Here is a 19,960-nt window from a genome sequence, read left to right as displayed (position 1 = left end):
ACAGGCTAATTGTACACTGTTTCAAATTCCGATTCTTCTTGGACAGCAAAACAACTCTTTGGACATGGAGACATATATCGTGTTTAACTTATACTTGAATTTCACATATGTAACATGTATTGGTCAACCTGACATCTGGGGGAGGGAGTGGGGAGAAGGAGGGGAAAGTTGGAACAAAAGGTTCGGCAATTGTCAATGCTGCAAAATCACCCCTGCATATATGTGTTCAATAAAAAGTATTATTAAAAAAAAGGAGTAACTGTTTCATTTTCGTGTTTGTTGTCATATTCTCAATGCCCACAACATTATCTGAAACATAGTAATGAGTCACAAATGATTGTGCATTTCATTCACCCATCAAGAAAGCATTTATTAAGAATCTACTGGCACAGTGTTTAACCCCTGTGTTAAGTGCTTGGGATAGAAGCCCCCAAATCATACAATTTCTGCCTTTAAATCAACAAGCATTTATTAAGCCCCTACCATGTGGCAGGCACTATGCAAAGCACTAGGGATACAAACAGAAGCAAAATGATAGTCCCTCTCCTCAAAAAGCTTACCCAATTCTGAGGGGGGAAAGAGAACACAAACTTGGAACTGAAAAAGGAAAGGAAAGACAGGGTAGTCATAGGCAGAGAATTCAAAATGCAGCTTGGGAAGAATGGTTGATCTGAGATCCTTTCTCTAAATGGACTCAGAGAATGGCCCAATTCCATCTCCATAAGAGAACTAAGGACTAATGTTCACAGAGAAGCAAAGAAAAGACACATAGAAGATTAAAGCACCATACTAGGGAAGGAGGAGAGTACAAACAACTGAGGGCTTCAGAAAGGACCTCTTGAAGAAGATGATACTGGAAAGGAGCTAGAGCAGAAGGGAGGAGTAAGAACTTTTCTGGCATGGGCAATAACAAAGGTACAGATGAATTAGACCCAGTGGGCCTCAAACTTTCAAATAGGGGGCCAGTTCACTGTCCCTCACACTGTTGGAGGGCAGGACTATAGTACAAACAAAAACTCACACTCTGTCTCCGCCCCCTCAGTCCATTGAACACAATCTGGAGGACCTCATAAACATCCTCAGTGGGTTTGAGAACCCCTGAATTAGAGAGTCAGAGCAAAATCATTGGGGCAGTGTTAGGGTTCTGACAAAGTGGTAACAGGGTTATTAGCATGGTACTTAGCTGTTCTCTAGTTTAGAGTTCACACTTTCCCCCCTTTACAAGTTCACACCTCCCCCCCCCTTTAAGAGTTCACACCTTTCAAAGAGCCTATAAAAGGACAAGCCCACTGGAAGCTCCAGGAGATTCAGAGCAGGATTCAGTGGGGAGATTCACTGGACCAGGAAACCCACAATCCCACCCTCTTGGAGTCTGATCTATTCCGACTTGTACTTTGGGGCTGGCTGGACACACTGGGAGGACATTGACAGGCTGAAGCTGGCTAGAGGCTGGAGGACAAATCTTTGGATTCGGACACACTCCAAGCGAGCTCTTGGGAACCAAGGACAGAGAAAGGCCTCTAGTAAAGCTCACAGGGCCCAGGAAAAGATTCAGGACTTTGAAAGACAAAATCAAAGATCTGGACTTTCACTCCTGCTTGCAGGAAAGTGGGCAGACTCTTGTTTGCCATTAGCCTGAAGACCCGGTGAGCCTTAGAAGCTAGTTGCTGAAGCAAGTAGAGATCATTTCATCACACTGCATTCATGGAAAACAGACTCCAATTGGATAGTGGTTTGGCACCCCAAAACATTGCTTCTGTGCCTCTGCAGGCCTCGGTGCTAAAAGAACTACAGCCACGGACAGTATCCCACATCACAGAAGTGGAGGAGTTTCACATCAAAGCAGAAATGTTGGAGCCTTTGAGAGACAGGGATGACCAAAAGATTCAAAAGGAGGAGTATCGTCGGAAGAAAGGCAATGCTTGTCAGCAAGAAGCCACCAATGCATGGGGAAAAGGAGCTGGATTGGATGAATACCATCACTTCCATCTTTCAAGCTGCCTGGAGTGTTTGGGACTAGAAAGCAGCACCACTGAAGCTGTCAGATTGGCATCTGCAGAAGACCTTGCAGATCTTCCTCATGGTTTCAGCAGCAGCCAAGAAGGCAGTGTTAAGCCAACTTGCCAACCTGGACGAAGGAGAAGAGTCAATATTCCCGAGAAGCCACCGAACATTTTACTCTATGTGGGCTCTGACTCTCAGAAAGGACAGCAGAGATTCCAGCAGCTCCATTCCCTTCTGAAGGATTGTATTGACACTGATTGTTATGTCATCTCCCAGCTGAAGGAGAAAAATGTGCTCAGCCATCCATGGCTGCATCACTGTTTATTGTTGATCATTGCCACAGAAGAGCCTATTTCTGAAGCAGTTTCCCAAAAGTTCATCTTGTACCTGTCCCAAGGTGGGAAGGTTTTGGGGCTATCTTCCTCCTTCACGTTTGGTGGCCTACAGCTGAAAAGCAAAGAGGAACTGAAGAAGAGCATCCAGACATTGGTTTTTTCCAAGGCTGATGACAGTGAAATGAAACTGAATGTAGTGACAAGTGGGATCCTATTTGAAGAAGGCCCTGGACAGCTGCCTACCCATCCTGGACAGCTAGAGGGTTACTTAGAAAACGTGCATCGAGACAGGATGATTGTTCACCTGCCTTGTGGAACAAACGGAGGAGAAGCAATTCTCTGTCAGGTGCACTTGGAAATGTCTCCCAGCACTTTGATAGAAGCTCCAGCTGCCTTTAATTTGCTGAAATCAAGCCATTTCACCCGATTGGAAGTCCTGAAGGAGATCCTGAGGGTCCTTGGCCTAAGGTGTGAATTAAAGAAAATTCCTCCCCTGACTCCTCTCTATTTGCTCACAGCTGATGAGGAAGTCCGAACTTCTTTTATGCAGTGGCTGGCAAGAAATGTGGGACCCGAAGGAGTAATGCAATTCAGCAAGCTGACCCTTCAGTTTGTTTCATCCCATCCACCAGAATTGGAAGTGACCCCATCTCATATGCCAGTTATCACTGCCACAGAGGATTTTGCCCCAGAACATTTTCACCTGGAGCTCTATCAAAAACATTTGCACACAAAGCAACTGGGAAAGATCATTCTGTTTGCTGAAGTGACTTCATCCACAATGGATCTTCTGGACGGCTTGATGGTTGAGGTGCCACCACACCTGGGTTTAGTAGCGATTGCAGCCCAGCAAACTCAAGGAAAAGGTCGTGATGGCAATGTCTGGCTTAGTCCTGTGGGATGTTCTCTTTCCACCTTACACCTCCACATCCCCCTAGATTCTCATCTGGGTCAGAGAATCCCATTTGTTCAACACTTGATGTCTTTGGCAGTGGTGGAGGCAGTTCGATCCATTCCTGACTATCAGGACATCAATTTAAGAGTCAAGTGGCCCAATGATATCTACTACAGTGATCAAATGAAGCTTGGGGGAGTGTTGGTCAACTCAACGCTTATGGGATCAACTTGTCATATTCTTATTGGCTGTGGAGTTAATGTGAATAACAGTCACCCTACTCTTTGCCTCAATGATCTCATCATAGAATATAATAAGAAACACAACCAAAACCTCAGTCTGTTACGTGTGGATTATCTGGTGGCAAGAACAATAACTGTGCTGGAGAGCCTACTGGATGCCTTTCAGGACAAAGGACCTAATGCCATTCTTCCTCTCTATTACAAATACTGGATACACAGCGGTCAGCAAGTCCGTCTGGGAAACGACGAGGGCCCACTGGTATGGATTGTTGGGATTGACGATTCTGGCTTCCTTCAAGTCCATCGAGAAGGAGGGGATGTTATGACTGTGCATCCAGACGGCAACTCTTTGGACATGCTGAAAAACCTCATCATCCCCAAGAATTAATTCAACTGTCCTGAGCAAGAGAGCAGAGTGGGCCATATCGAAGTGAGTTTCATTTCAGGCAAAAGTGCATAGCCACTTGCAAATACATTCCTGCTTTATTTCTTAGCTCTTTCCTAACATTCATCAGAAAGTTCTGTTTGGGATTGGGGAGGCTTGAGGTTTTTTTCCCTTAATGATTTTTCTCATGCCTTTTAGTTACTTTTTGTTTACTAGGGATTTCTCTCTTTTTCAGAAGAGTCGCCTGCCTTTCCCTTCTTAGACGGAACTTGGTGTATGTTGATACCTGGAGCTCTTTTATGCCAACAAGACAGGGAAATTTAGGTGTTTCACAATAGTCAACCCCTCATTATAGCTCCCTTTGAAAAGGGAAAAAATATCAGCCCCCCTTCTTGAGTCATTGCTCAGTTATGTGGGATGGTAATATCCTTTTGACTCAACCAAGGAGATATTTTGAAAACAAACAAACAAACAAACAAATAAATAAATAAAAGCCACACAAAATACAGAAAAAAACCTTTGTTTTTATTTCTTTATTAAGAGAAGAATTATAAATAATCTTTCAGAGATGGTGCTTTCCTTATTTGCATTTGTTATACTTAAGTGGCTAAAGAAATTTAATATATGTGAGTAGAGGTCAAAGATATAGTGGAAAATCACTACTTTATAGTAAATGTCTTGGCCAATGTAGTTCATATATTGAAATTTACTACAAAAGTTGAATGAATATCATATAGTTCAACAACAATGCTATATGATGATCAATTCTCATGGACGTGGCCATCTTCAAAATGAGATGAACCAAATCAGTCCCATTAGAGCAGTAATGAACTGAACCAGCTACATCCAGCGAAAGAACTCTGGGAGATGACTACGAGTCACTACACAGAATTCCCGATCCCTCTATTTCTGTCCGCCTGCATTTTGGGTATCCTTCACAGGCTAATTGTACACTGTTTCAAATTCCGATTCTTCTTGGACAGCAAAACAACTCTTTGGACATGGAGACATATATCGTGTTTAACTTATACTTGAATTTCACATATGTAACATGTATTGGTCAACCTGACATCTGGGGGAGGGAGTGGGGAGAAGGAGGGGAAAGTTGGAACAAAAGGTTCGGCAATTGAATTGTCAATGCTGCAAAATCACCCCCGCATATATGTGTTCAATAAAAAGTATTATTAAAAAAAAGGAGTAACTGTTTCATTTTCGTGTTTGTTGTCATATTCTCAATGCCCACAACATTATCTGAAACATAGTAATGAGTCACAAATGATTGTGCATTTCATTCACCCATCAAGAAAGCATTTATTAAGAATCTACTGGCACAGTGTTTAACCCCTGTGTTAAGTGCTTGGGATAGAAGCCCCCAAATCATACAATTTCTGCCTTTAAATCAACAAGCATTTATTAAGCCCCTACCATGTGGCAGGCACTATGCAAAGCACTAGGGATACAAACAGAAGCAAAAAGATAGTCCCTCTCCTCAAAAAGCTTACCCAATTCTGAGGGGGGAAAGAGAACACAAACTTGGAACTGAAAAAGGAAAGGAAAGACAGGGTAGTCATAGGCAGAGAATTCAAAATGCAGCTTGGGAAGAATGGTTGATCTGAGATCCTTTCTCTAAATGGACTCAGAGAATGGCCCAATTCCATCTCCATAAGAGAACTAAGGACTAATGTTCACAGAGAAGCAAAGAAAAGACACATAGAAGATTAAAGCACCATACTAGGGAAGGAGGAGAGTACAAACAACTGAGGGCTTCAGAAAGGACCTCTTGAAGAAGATGATACTGGAAAGGAGCTAGAGCAGAAGGGAGGAGTAAGAACTTTTCTGGCATGGGCAATAACAAAGGTACAGATGAATTAGACCCAGTGGGCCTCAAACTTTCAAATAGGGGGCCAGTTCACTGTCCCTCACACTGTTGGAGGGCAGGACTATAGTACAAACAAAAACTCACACTCTGTCTCCGCCCCCTCAGTCCATTGAACACAATCTGGAGGACCTCATAAACATCCTCAGTGGGTTTGAGAACCCCTGAATTAGAGAGTCAGAGCAAAATCATTGGGGCAGTGTTAGGGTTCTGACAAAGTGGTAACAGGGTTATTAGCATGGTACTTAGCTGTTCTCTAGTTTAGAGTTCACACTTTCCCCCCTTTACAAGTTCACACCTCCCCCCCCCTTTAAGAGTTCACACCTTTCAAAGAGCCTATAAAAGGACAAGCCCACTGGAAGCTCCAGGAGATTCAGAGCAGGATTCAGTGGGGAGATTCACTGGACCAGGAAACCCACAATCCCACCCTCTTGGAGTCTGATCTATTCCGACTTGTACTTTGGGGCTGGCTGGACACACTGGGAGGACATTGAGAGGCTGAAGCTGGCTAGAGGCTGGAGGACAAATCTTTGGATTCGGACACACTCCAAGCGAGCTCTTGGGAACCAAGGACAGAGAAAGGCCTCTAGTAAAGCTCACAGGGCCCAGGAAAAGATTCAGGACTTTGAAAGACAAAATCAAAGATCTGGACTTTCACTCCTGCTTGCAGGAAAGTGGGCAGACTCTTGTTTGCCATTAGCCTGAAGACCCGGTGAGCCTTAGAAGCTAGTTGCTGAAGCAAGTAGAGATCATTTCATCACACTGCATTCATGGAAAACAGACTCCAATTGGATAGTGGTTTGGCACCCCAAAACATTGCTTCTGTGCCTCTGCAGGCCTCGGTGCTAAAAGAACTACAGCCACGGACAGTATCCCACATCACAGAAGTGGAGGAGTTTCACATCAAAGCAGAAATGTTGGAGCCTTTGAGAGACAGGGATGACCAAAAGATTCAAAAGGAGGAGTATCGTCGGAAGAAAGGCAATGCTTGTCAGCAAGAAGCCACCAATGCATGGGGAAAAGGAGCTGGATTGGATGAATACCATCACTTCCATCTTTCAAGCTGCCTGGAGTGTTTGGGACTAGAAAGCAGCACCACTGAAGCTGTCAGATTGGCATCTGCAGAAGACCTTGCAGATCTTCCTCATGGTTTCAGCAGCAGCCAAGAAGGCAGTGTTAAGCCAACTTGCCAACCTGGACGAAGGAGAAGAGTCAATATTCCCGAGAAACCACCGAACATTTTACTCTTTGTGGGCTCTGACTCTCAGAAAGGACAGCAGAGATTCCAGCAGCTCCATTCCCTTCTGAAGGATTGTATTGACACTGATTGTTATGTCATCTCCCAGCTGAAGGAGAAAAATGTGCTCAGCCATCCATGGCTGCATCACTGTTTATTGTTGATCATTGCCACAGAAGAGCCTATTTCTGAAGCAGTTTCCCAAAAGTTCATCTTGTACCTGTCCCAAGGTGGGAAGGTTTTGGGGCTATCTTCCTCCTTCACGTTTGGTGGCCTACAGCTGAAAAGCAAAGAGGAACTGAAGAAGAGCATCCAGACATTGGTTTTTTCCAAGGCTGATGACAGTGAAATGAAACTGAATGTAGTGACAAGTGGGATCCTATTTGAAGAAGGCCCTGGACAGCTGCCTACCCATCCTGGACAGCTAGAGGGTTACTTAGAAAACGTGCATCGAGACAGGATGATTGTTCACCTGCCTTGTGGAACAAACGGAGGAGAAGCAATTCTCTGTCAGGTGCACTTGGAAATGTCTCCCAGCACTTTGATAGAAGCTCCAGCTGCCTTTAATTTGCTGAAATCAAGCCATTTCACCCGATTGGAAGTCCTGAAGGAGATCCTGAGGGTCCTTGGCCTAAGGTGTGAATTAAAGAAAATTCCTCCCCTGACTCCTCTCTATTTGCTCACAGCTGATGAGGAAGTCCGAACTTCTTTTATGCAGTGGCTGGCAAGAAATGTGGGACCCGAAGGAGTAATGCAATTCAGCAAGCTGACCCTTCAGTTTGTTTCATCCCATCCACCAGAATTGGAAGTGACCCCATCTCATATGCCAGTTATCACTGCCACAGAGGATTTTGCCCCAGAACATTTTCACCTGGAGCTCTATCAAAAACATTTGCACACAAAGCAACTGGGAAAGATCATTCTGTTTGCTGAAGTGACTTCATCCACAATGGATCTTCTGGACGGCTTGATGGTTGAGGTGCCACCACACCTGGGTTTAGTAGCGATTGCAGCCCAGCAAACTCAAGGAAAAGGTCGTGATGGCAATGTCTGGCTTAGTCCTGTGGGATGTTCTCTTTCCACCTTACACCTCCACATCCCCCTAGATTCTCATCTGGGTCAGAGAATCCCATTTGTTCAACACTTGATGTCTTTGGCAGTGGTGGAGGCAGTTCGATCCATTCCTGACTATCAGGACATCAATTTAAGAGTCAAGTGGCCCAATGATATCTACTACAGTGATCAAATGAAGCTTGGGGGAGTGTTGGTCAACTCAACGCTTATGGGATCAACTTGTCATATTCTTATTGGCTGTGGAGTTAATGTGAATAACAGTCACCCTACTCTTTGCCTCAATGATCTCATCATAGAATATAATAAGAAACACAACCAAAACCTCAGTCTGTTACGTGTGGATTATCTGGTGGCAAGAACAATAACTGTGCTGGAGAGCCTACTGGATGCCTTTCAGGACAAAGGACCTAATGCCATTCTTCCTCTCTATTACAAATACTGGATACACAGCGGTCAGCAAGTCCGTCTGGGAAACGACGAGGGCCCACTGGTATGGATTGTTGGGATTGACGATTCTGGCTTCCTTCAAGTCCATCGAGAAGGAGGGGATGTTATGACTGTGCATCCAGACGGCAACTCTTTCGACATGCTGAAAAACCTCATCATCCCCAAGAATTAATTCAACTGTCCTGAGCAAGAGAGCAGAGTGGGCCATATCGAAGTGAGTTTCATTTCAGGCAAAAGTGCATAGCCACTTGCAAATACATTCCTGCTTTATTTCTTAGCTCTTTCCTACCATTCATCAGAAAGTTCTGTTTGGGATTGGGGAGGCTTGAGGTTTTTTTCCCTTAATGATTTTTCTCATGCCTTTTAGTTACTTTTTGTTTACTAGGGATTTCTCTCTTTTTCAGAAGAGTCGCCTGCCTTTCCCTTCTTAGACGGAACTTGGTGTATGTTGATACCTGGAGCTCTTTTATGCCAACAAGACAGGGAAATTTAGGTGTTTCACAATAGTCAACCCCTCATTATAGCTCCCTTTGAAAAGGGAAAAAATATCAGCCCCCCTTCTTGAGTCATTGCTCAGTTATGTGGGATGGTAATATCCTTTTGACTCAACCAAGGAGATATTTTGAAAACAAACAAACAAACAAACAAACAAATAAATAAATAAAAGCCACACAAAATACAGAAAAAAACCTTTGTTTTTATTTCTTTATTAAGAGAAGAATTATAAATAATCTTTCAGAGATGGTGCTTTCCTTATTTGCATTTGTTATACTTAAGTGGCTAAAGAAATTTAATATATGTGAGTAGAGGTCAAAGATATAGTGGAAAATCACTACTTTATAGTAAATGTCTTGGCCAATGTAGTTCATATATTGAAATTTACTACAAAAGTTGAATGAATATCATATAGTTCAACAACAATGCTATATGATGATCAATTCTCATGGACGTGGCCATCTTCAAAATGAGATGAACCAAATCAGTCCCATTAGAGCAGTAATGAACTGAACCAGCTACATCCAGCGAAAGAACTCTGGGAGATGACTACGAGTCACTACACAGAATTCCCGATCCCTCTATTTCTGTCCGCCTGCATTTTGGGTATCCTTCACAGGCTAATTGTACACTGTTTCAAATTCCGATTCTTCTTGGACAGCAAAACAACTCTTTGGACATGGAGACATATATCGTGTTTAACTTATACTTGAATTTCACATATGTAACATGTATTGGTCAACCTGACATCTGGGGGAGGGAGTGGGGAGAAGGAGGGGAAAGTTGGAACAAAAGGTTCGGCAATTGTCAATGCTGCAAAATCACCCCTGCATATATGTGTTCAATAAAAAGTATTATTAAAAAAAAGGAGTAACTGTTTCATTTTCGTGTTTGTTGTCATATTCTCAATGCCCACAACATTATCTGAAACATAGTAATGAGTCACAAATGATTGTGCATTTCATTCACCCATCAAGAAAGCATTTATTAAGAATCTACTGGCACAGTGTTTAACCCCTGTGTTAAGTGCTTGGGATAGAAGCCCCCAAATCATACAATTTCTGCCTTTAAATCAACAAGCATTTATTAAGCCCCTACCATGTGGCAGGCACTATGCAAAGCACTAGGGATACAAACAGAAGCAAAAAGATAGTCCCTCTCCTCAAAAAGCTTACCCAATTCTGAGGGGGGAAAGAGAACACAAACTTGGAACTGAAAAAGGAAAGGAAAGACAGGGTAGTCATAGGCAGAGAATTCAAAATGCAGCTTGGGAAGAATGGTTGATCTGAGATCCTTTCTCTAAATGGACTCAGAGAATGGCCCAATTCCATCTCCATAAGAGAACTAAGGACTAATGTTCACAGAGAAGCAAAGAAAAGACACATAGAAGATTAAAGCACCATACTAGGGAAGGAGGAGAGTACAAACAACTGAGGGCTTCAGAAAGGACCTCTTGAAGAAGATGATACTGGAAAGGAGCTAGAGCAGAAGGGAGGAGTAAGAACTTTTCTGGCATGGGCAATAACAAAGGTACAGATGAATTAGACCCAGTGGGCCTCAAACTTTCAAATAGGGGGCCAGTTCACTGTCCCTCACACTGTTGGAGGGCAGGACTATAGTACAAACAAAAACTCACACTCTGTCTCCGCCCCCTCAGTCCATTGAACACAATCTGGAGGACCTCATAAACATCCTCAGTGGGTTTGAGAACCCCTGAATTAGAGAGTCAGAGCAAAATCATTGGGGCAGTGTTAGGGTTCTGACAAAGTGGTAACAGGGTTATTAGCATGGTACTTAGCTGTTCTCTAGTTTAGAGTTCACACTTTCCCCCCTTTACAAGTTCACACCTCCCCCCCCCTTTAAGAGTTCACACCTTTCAAAGAGCCTATAAAAGGACAAGCCCACTGGAAGCTCCAGGAGATTCAGAGCAGGATTCAGTGGGGAGATTCACTGGACCAGGAAACCCACAATCCCACCCTCTTGGAGTCTGATCTATTCCGACTTGTACTTTGGGGCTGGCTGGACACACTGGGAGGACATTGACAGGCTGAAGCTGGCTAGAGGCTGGAGGACAAATCTTTGGATTCGGACACACTCCAAGCGAGCTCTTGGGAACCAAGGACAGAGAAAGGCCTCTAGTAAAGCTCACAGGGCCCAGGAAAAGATTCAGGACTTTGAAAGACAAAATCAAAGATCTGGACTTTCACTCCTGCTTGCAGGAAAGTGGGCAGACTCTTGTTTGCCATTAGCCTGAAGACCCGGTGAGCCTTAGAAGCTAGTTGCTGAAGCAAGTAGAGATCATTTCATCACACTGCATTCATGGAAAACAGACTCCAATTGGATAGTGGTTTGGCACCCCAAAACATTGCTTCTGTGCCTCTGCAGGCCTCGGTGCTAAAAGAACTACAGCCACGGACAGTATCCCACATCACAGAAGTGGAGGAGTTTCACATCAAAGCAGAAATGTTGGAGCCTTTGAGAGACAGGGATGACCAAAAGATTCAAAAGGAGGAGTATCGTCGGAAGAAAGGCAATGCTTGTCAGCAAGAAGCCACCAATGCATGGGGAAAAGGAGCTGGATTGGATGAATACCATCACTTCCATCTTTCAAGCTGCCTGGAGTGTTTGGGACTAGAAAGCAGCACCACTGAAGCTGTCAGATTGGCATCTGCAGAAGACCTTGCAGATCTTCCTCATGGTTTCAGCAGCAGCCAAGAAGGCAGTGTTAAGCCAACTTGCCAACCTGGACGAAGGAGAAGAGTCAATATTCCCGAGAAGCCACCGAACATTTTACTCTTTGTGGGCTCTGACTCTCAGAAAGGACAGCAGAGATTCCAGCAGCTCCATTCCCTTCTGAAGGATTGTATTGACACTGATTGTTATGTCATCTCCCAGCTGAAGGAGAAAAATGTGCTCAGCCATCCATGGCTGCATCACTGTTTATTGTTGATCATTGCCACAGAAGAGCCTATTTCTGAAGCAGTTTCCCAAAAGTTCATCTTGTACCTGTCCCAAGGTGGGAAGGTTTTGGGGCTATCTTCCTCCTTCACGTTTGGTGGCCTACAGCTGAAAAGCAAAGAGGAACTGAAGAAGAGCATCCAGACATTGGTTTTTTCCAAGGCTGATGACAGTGAAATGAAACTGAATGTAGTGACAAGTGGGATCCTATTTGAAGAAGGCCCTGGACAGCTGCCTACCCATCCTGGACAGCTAGAGGGTTACTTAGAAAACGTGCATCGAGACAGGATGATTGTTCACCTGCCTTGTGGAACAAACGGAGGAGAAGCAATTCTCTGTCAGGTGCACTTGGAAATGTCTCCCAGCACTTTGATAGAAGCTCCAGCTGCCTTTAATTTGCTGAAATCAAGCCATTTCACCCGATTGGAAGTCCTGAAGGAGATCCTGAGGGTCCTTGGCCTAAGGTGTGAATTAAAGAAAATTCCTCCCCTGACTCCTCTCTATTTGCTCACAGCTGATGAGGAAGTCCGAACTTCTTTTATGCAGTGGCTGGCAAGAAATGTGGGACCCGAAGGAGTAATGCAATTCAGCAAGCTGACCCTTCAGTTTGTTTCATCCCATCCACCAGAATTGGAAGTGACCCCATCTCATATGCCAGTTATCACTGCCACAGAGGATTTTGCCCCAGAACATTTTCACCTGGAGCTCTATCAAAAACATTTGCACACAAAGCAACTGGGAAAGATCATTCTGTTTGCTGAAGTGACTTCATCCACAATGGATCTTCTGGACGGCTTGATGGTTGAGGTGCCACCACACCTGGGTTTAGTAGCGATTGCAGCCCAGCAAACTCAAGGAAAAGGTCGTGATGGCAATGTCTGGCTTAGTCCTGTGGGATGTTCTCTTTCCACCTTACACCTCCACATCCCCCTAGATTCTCATCTGGGTCAGAGAATCCCATTTGTTCAACACTTGATGTCTTTGGCAGTGGTGGAGGCAGTTCGATCCATTCCTGACTATCAGGACATCAATTTAAGAGTCAAGTGGCCCAATGATATCTACTACAGTGATCAAATGAAGCTTGGGGGAGTGTTGGTCAACTCAACGCTTATGGGATCAACTTGTCATATTCTTATTGGCTGTGGAGTTAATGTGAATAACAGTCACCCTACTCTTTGCCTCAATGATCTCATCATAGAATATAATAAGAAACACAACCAAAACCTCAGTCTGTTACGTGTGGATTATCTTGTGGCAAGAACAATAACTGTGCTGGAGAGCCTACTGGATGCCTTTCAGGACAAAGGACCTAATGCCATTCTTCCTCTCTATTACAAATACTGGATACACAGCGGTCAGCAAGTCCGTCTGGGAAACGACGAGGGCCCACTGGTATGGATTGTTGGGATTGACGATTCTGGCTTCCTTCAAGTCCATCGAGAAGGAGGGGATGTTATGACTGTGCATCCAGACGGCAACTCTTTGGACATGCTGAAAAACCTCATCATCCCCAAGAATTAATTCAACTGTCCTGAGCAAGAGAGCAGAGTGGGCCATATCGAAGTGAGTTTCATTTCAGGCAAAAGTGCATAGCCACTTGCAAATACATTCCTGCTTTATTTCTTAGCTCTTTCCTACCATTCATCAGAAAGTTCTGTTTGGGATTGGGGAGGCTTGAGGTTTTTTTCCCTTAATGATTTTTCTCATGCCTTTTAGTTACTTTTTGTTTACTAGGGATTTCTCTCTTTTTCAGAAGAGTCGCCTGCCTTTCCCTTCTTAGACGGAACTTGGTGTATGTTGATACCTGGAGCTCTTTTATGCCAACAAGACAGGGAAATTTAGGTGTTTCACAATAGTCAACCCCTCATTATAGCTCCCTTTGAAAAGGGAAAAAATATCAGCCCCCCTTCTTGAGTCATTGCTCAGTTATGTGGGATGGTAATATCCTTTTGACTCAACCAAGGAGATATTTTGAAAACAAACAAACAAAGAAACAAACAAATAAATAAATAAAAGCCACACAAAATACAGAAAAAAACCTTTGTTTTTATTTCTTTATTAAGAGAAGAATTATAAATAATCTTTCAGAGATGGTGCTTTCCTTATTTGCATTTGTTATACTTAAGTGGCTAAAGAAATTTAATATATGTGAGTAGAGGTCAAAGATATAGTGGAAAATCACTACTTTATAGTAAATGTCTTGGCCAATGTAGTTCATATATTGAAATTTACTACAAAAGTTGAATGAATATCATATAGTTCAACAACAATGCTATATGATGATCAATTCTCATGGACGTGGCCATCTTCAAAATGAGATGAACCAAATCAGTCCCATTAGAGCAGTAATGAACTGAACCAGCTACATCCAGCGAAAGAACTCTGGGAGATGACTACGAGTCACTACACAGAATTCCCGATCCCTCTATTTCTGTCCGCCTGCATTTTGGGTATCCTTCACAGGCTAATTGTACACTGTTTCAAATTCCGATTCTTCTTGGACAGCAAAACAACTCTTTGGACATGGAGACATATATCGTGTTTAACTTATACTTGAATTTCACATATGTAACATGTATTGGTCAACCTGACATCTGGGGGAGGGAGTGGGGAGAAGGAGGGGAAAGTTGGAACAAAAGGTTCGGCAATTGTCAATGCTGCAAAATCACCCCTGCATATATGTGTTCAATAAAAAGTATTATTAAAAAAAAGGAGTAACTGTTTCATTTTCGTGTTTGTTGTCATATTCTCAATGCCCACAACATTATCTGAAACATAGTAATGAGTCACAAATGATTGTGCATTTCATTCACCCATCAAGAAAGCATTTATTAAGAATCTACTGGCACAGTGTTTAACCCCTGTGTTAAGTGCTTGGGATAGAAGCCCCCAAATCATACAATTTCTGCCTTTAAATCAACAAGCATTTATTAAGCCCCTACCATGTGGCAGGCACTATGCAAAGCACTAGGGATACAAACAGAAGCAAAAAGATAGTCCCTCTCCTCAAAAAGCTTACCCAATTCTGAGGGGGGAAAGAGAACACAAACTTGGAACTGAAAAAGGAAAGGAAAGACAGGGTAGTCATAGGCAGAGAATTCAAAATGCAGCTTGGGAAGAATGGTTGATCTGAGATCCTTTCTCTAAATGGACTCAGAGAATGGCCCAATTCCATCTCCATAAGAGAACTAAGGACTAATGTTCACAGAGAAGCAAAGAAAAGACACATAGAAGATTAAAGCACCATACTAGGGAAGGAGGAGAGTACAAACAACTGAGGGCTTCAGAAAGGACCTCTTGAAGAAGATGATACTGGAAAGGAGCTAGAGCAGAAGGGAGGAGTAAGAACTTTTCTGGCATGGGCAATAACAAAGGTACAGATGAATTAGACCCAGTGGGCCTCAAACTTTCAAATAGGGGGCCAGTTCACTGTCCCTCACACTGTTGGAGGGCAGGACTATAGTACAAACAAAAACTCACACTCTGTCTCCGCCCCCTCAGTCCATTGAACATAATCTGGAGGACCTCATAAACATCCTCAGTGGGTTTGAGAACCCCTGAATTAGAGAGTCAGAGCAAAATCATTGGGGCAGTGTTAGGGTTCTGACAAAGTGGTAACAGGGTTATTAGCATGGTACTTTAGCTGTTCTCTAGTTTAGAGTTCACACTTTCCCCCCTTTACAAGTTCACACCTCTCCCCCCCTTTAAGAGTTCACACCTTTCAAAGAGCCTATAAAAGGACAAGCCCACTGGAAGCTCCAGGAGATTCAGAGCAGGATTCAGTGGGGAGATTCACTGGACCAGGAAACCCACAATCCCACCCTCTTGGAGTCTGATCTATTCCGACTTGTACTTTGGGGCTGGCTGGACACACTGGGAGGACATTGAGAGGCTGAAGCTGGCTAGAGGCTGGAGGACAAATCTTTGGATTCGGACACACTCCAAGCGAGCTCTTGGGAACCAAGGACAGAGAAAGGCCTCTAGTAAAGCTCACAGGGCCCAGGAAAAGATTCAGGACTTTGAAAGACAAAATCAAAGATCTGGACTTTCACTCCTGCTTGCAGGAAAGTGGGCAGACTCTTGTTTGCCATTAGCCTGAAGACCCGGTGAGCCTTAGAAGCTAGTTGCTGAAGCAAGTAGAGATCATTTCATCACACTGCATTCATGGAAAACAGACTCCAATTGGATAGTGGTTTGGCACCCCAAAACATTGCTTCTGTGCCTCTGCAGGCCTCGGTGCTAAAAGAACTACAGCCACGGACAGTATCCCACATCACAGAAGTGGAGGAGTTTCACATCAAAGCAGAAATGTTGGAGCCTTTGAGAGACAGGGATGACCAAAAGATTCAAAAGGAGGAGTATCGTCGGAAGAAAGGCAATGCTTGTCAGCAAGAAGCCACCAATGCATGGGGAAAAGGAGCTGGATTGGATGAATACCATCACTTCCATCTTTCAAGCTGCCTGGAGTGTTTGGGACTAGAAAGCAGCACCACTGAAGCTGTCAGATTGGCATCTGCAGAAGACCTTGCAGATCTTCCTCATGGTTTCAGCAGCAGCCAAGAAGGCAGTGTTAAGCCAACTTGCCAACCTGGACGAAGGAGAAGAGTCAATATTCCCGAGAAGCCACCGAACATTTTACTCTTTGTGGGCTCTGACTCTCAGAAAGGACAGCAGAGATTCCAGCAGCTCCATTCCCTTCTGAAGGATTGTATTGACACTGATTGTTATGTCATCTCCCAGCTGAAGGAGAAAAATGTGCTCAGCCATCCATGGCTGCATCACTGTTTATTGTTGATCATTGCCACAGAAGAGCCTATTTCTGAAGCAGTTTCCCAAAAGTTCATCTTGTACCTGTCCCAAGGTGGGAAGGTTTTGGGGCTATCTTCCTCCTTCACGTTTGGTGGCCTACAGCTGAAAAGCAAAGAGGAACTGAAGAAGAGCATCCAGACATTGGTTTTTTCCAAGGCTGATGACAGTGAAATGAAACTGAATGTAGTGACAAGTGGGATCCTATTTGAAGAAGGCCCTGGACAGCTGCCTACCCATCCTGGACAGCTAGAGGGTTACTTAGAAAACGTGCATCGAGACAGGATGATTGTTCACCTGCCTTGTGGAACAAACGGAGGAGAAGCAATTCTCTGTCAGGTGCACTTGGAAATGTCTCCCAGCACTTTGATAGAAGCTCCAGCTGCCTTTAATTTGCTGAAATCAAGCCATTTCACCCGATTGGAAGTCCTGAAGGAGATCCTGAGGGTCCTTGGCCTAAGGTGTGAATTAAAGAAAATTCCTCCCCTGACTCCTCTCTATTTGCTCACAGCTGATGAGGAAGTCCGAACTTCTTTTATGCAGTGGCTGGCAAGAAATGTGGGACCCGAAGGAGTAATGCAATTCAGCAAGCTGACCCTTCAGTTTGTTTCATCCCATCCACCAGAATTGGAAGTGACCCCATCTCATATGCCAGTTATCACTGCCACAGAGGATTTTGCCCCAGAACATTTTCACCTGGAGCTCTATCAAAAACATTTGCACACAAAGCAACTGGGAAAGATCATTCTGTTTGCTGAAGTGACTTCATCCACAATGGATCTTCTGGACGGCTTGATGGTTGAGGTGCCACCACACCTGGGTTTAGTAGCGATTGCAGCCCAGCAAACTCAAGGAAAAGGTCGTGATGGCAATGTCTGGCTTAGTCCTGTGGGATGTTCTCTTTCCACCTTACACCTCCACATCCCCCTAGATTCTCATCTGGGTCAGAGAATCCCATTTGTTCAACACTTGATGTCTTTGGCAGTGGTGGAGGCAGTTCGATCCATTCCTGACTATCAGGACATCAATTTAAGAGTCAAGTGGCCCAATGATATCTACTACAGTGATCAAATGAAGCTTGGGGGAGTGTTGGTCAACTCAACGCTTATGGGATCAACTTGTCATATTCTTATTGGCTGTGGAGTTAATGTGAATAACAGTCACCCTACTCTTTGCCTCAATGATCTCATCATAGAATATAATAAGAAACACAACCAAAACCTCAGTCTGTTACGTGTGGATTATCTGGTGGCAAGAACAATAACTGTGCTGGAGAGCCTACTGGATGCCTTTCAGGACAAAGGACCTAATGCCATTCTTCCTCTCTATTACAAATACTGGATACACAGCGGTCAGCAAGTCCGTCTGGGAAACGACGAGGGCCCACTGGGATGGATTGTTGGGATTGACGATTCTGGCTTCCTTCAAGTCCATCGAGAAGGAGGGGATGTTATGACTGTGCATCCAGACGGCAACTCTTTCGACATGCTGAAAAACCTCATCATCCCCAAGAATTAATTCAACTGTCCTGAGCAAGAGAGCAGAGTGGGCCATATCGAAGTGAGTTTCATTTCAGGCAAAAGTGCATAGCCACTTGCAAATACATTCCTGCTTTATTTCTTAGCTCTTTCCTACCATTCATCAGAAAGTTCTGTTTGGGATTGGGGAGGCTTGAGGTTTTTTTCCCTTAATGACTTTTCTCATGCCTTTTAGTTACTTTTTGTTTACTAGGGATTTCTCTCTTTTTCAGAAGAGTCGCCTGCCTTTCCCTTCTTAGACGGAACTTGGTGTATGTTGATACCTGGAGCTCTTTTATGCCAACAAGACAGGGAAATTTAGGTGTTTCACAATAGTCAACCCCTCATTATAGCTCCCTTTGAAAAGGGAAAAAATATCAGCCCCCCTTCTTGAGTCATTGCTCAGTTATGTGGGATGGTAATATCCTTTTGACTCAACCAAGGAGATATTTTGAAAACAAACAAACAAACAAACAAACAAATAAATAAATAAAAGCCACACAAAATACAGAAAAAAACCTTTGTTTTTATTTCTTTATTAAGAGAAGAATTATAAATAATCTTTCAGAGATGGTGCTTTCCTTATTTGCATTTGTTATACTTAAGTGGCTAAAGAAATTTAATATATGTGAGTAGAGGTCAAAGATATAGTGGAAAATCACTACTTTATAGTAAATGTCTTGGCCAATGTAGTTCATATATTGAAATTTACTACAAAAGTGGAATGAATATCATATAGTTCAACAACAATGCTATATGATGATCAATTCTCATGGACGTGGCCATCTTCAAAATGAGATGAACCAAATCAGTCCCATTAGAGCAGTAATGAACTGAACCAGCTACATCCAGCGAAAGAACTCTGGGAGATGACTACGAGTCACTACACAGAATTCCCGATCCCTCTATTTCTGTCCGCCTGCATTTTGGGTATCCTTCACAGGCTAATTGTACACTGTTTCAAATTCCGATTCTTCTTGGACAGCAAAACAACTCTTTGGACATGGAGACATATATCGTGTTTAACTTATACTTGAATTTCACATATGTAACATGTATTGGTCAACCTGACATCTGGGGGAGGGAGTGGGGAGAAGGAGGGGAAAGTTGGAACAAAAGGTTCGGCAATTGTCAATGCTGCAAAATCACCCCTGCATATATGTGTTCAATAAAAAGTATTATTAAAAAAAAGGAGTAACTGTTTCATTTTCGTGTTTGTTGTCATATTCTCAATGCCCACAACATTATCTGAAACATAGTAATGAGTCACAAATGATTGTGCATTTCATTCACCCATCAAGAAAGCATTTATTAAGAATCTACTGGCACAGTGTTTAACCCCTGTGTTAAGTGCTTGGGATAGAAGCCCCCAAATCATACAATTTCTGCCTTTAAATCAACAAGCATTTATTAAGCCCCTACCATGTGGCAGGCACTATGCAAAGCACTAGGGATACAAACAGAAGCAAAAAGATAGTCCCTCTCCTCAAAAAGCTTACCCAATTCTGAGGGGGGAAAGAGAACACAAACTTGGAACTGAAAAAGGAAAGGAAAGACAGGGTAGTCATAGGCAGAGAATTCAAAATGCAGCTTGGGAAGAATGGTTGATCTGAGATCCTTTCTCTAAATGGACTCAGAGAATGGCCCAATTCCATCTCCATAAGAGAACTAAGGACTAATGTTCACAGA

At 43.4% G+C, this 19,960-nt stretch overlaps 4 pseudogenes; all 4 read left to right on the top strand.

Moving 5' to 3' along the window:
• The first annotated feature begins 1,612 nt into the window (after window positions 1–1,612).
• On the top strand, window positions 1,613–3,864 carry LOC141540617 (biotin--protein ligase pseudogene; annotated as a pseudogene).
• A 2,551-nt stretch (window positions 3,865–6,415) lies between these two features.
• On the top strand, window positions 6,416–8,667 carry LOC141541042 (biotin--protein ligase pseudogene; annotated as a pseudogene).
• Window positions 8,668–11,196: 2,529 nt separating this feature from the next.
• On the top strand, window positions 11,197–13,469 carry LOC141540616 (biotin--protein ligase pseudogene; annotated as a pseudogene).
• Window positions 13,470–16,112: 2,643 nt separating this feature from the next.
• Window positions 16,113–18,272, top strand: LOC141540615 (biotin--protein ligase pseudogene; annotated as a pseudogene).
• Window positions 18,273–19,960: the final 1,688 nt, after the last annotated feature.

This window comes from Sminthopsis crassicaudata, chromosome 4 (genome assembly GCF_048593235.1).
Source record: "Sminthopsis crassicaudata isolate SCR6 chromosome 4, ASM4859323v1, whole genome shotgun sequence".
Classification (NCBI taxonomy): domain Eukaryota; kingdom Metazoa; phylum Chordata; class Mammalia; order Dasyuromorphia; family Dasyuridae; genus Sminthopsis; species Sminthopsis crassicaudata.
Note: the sequence above shows the minus strand (reverse complement) of the source record. Positions and strands in the feature narration are given on the sequence as shown.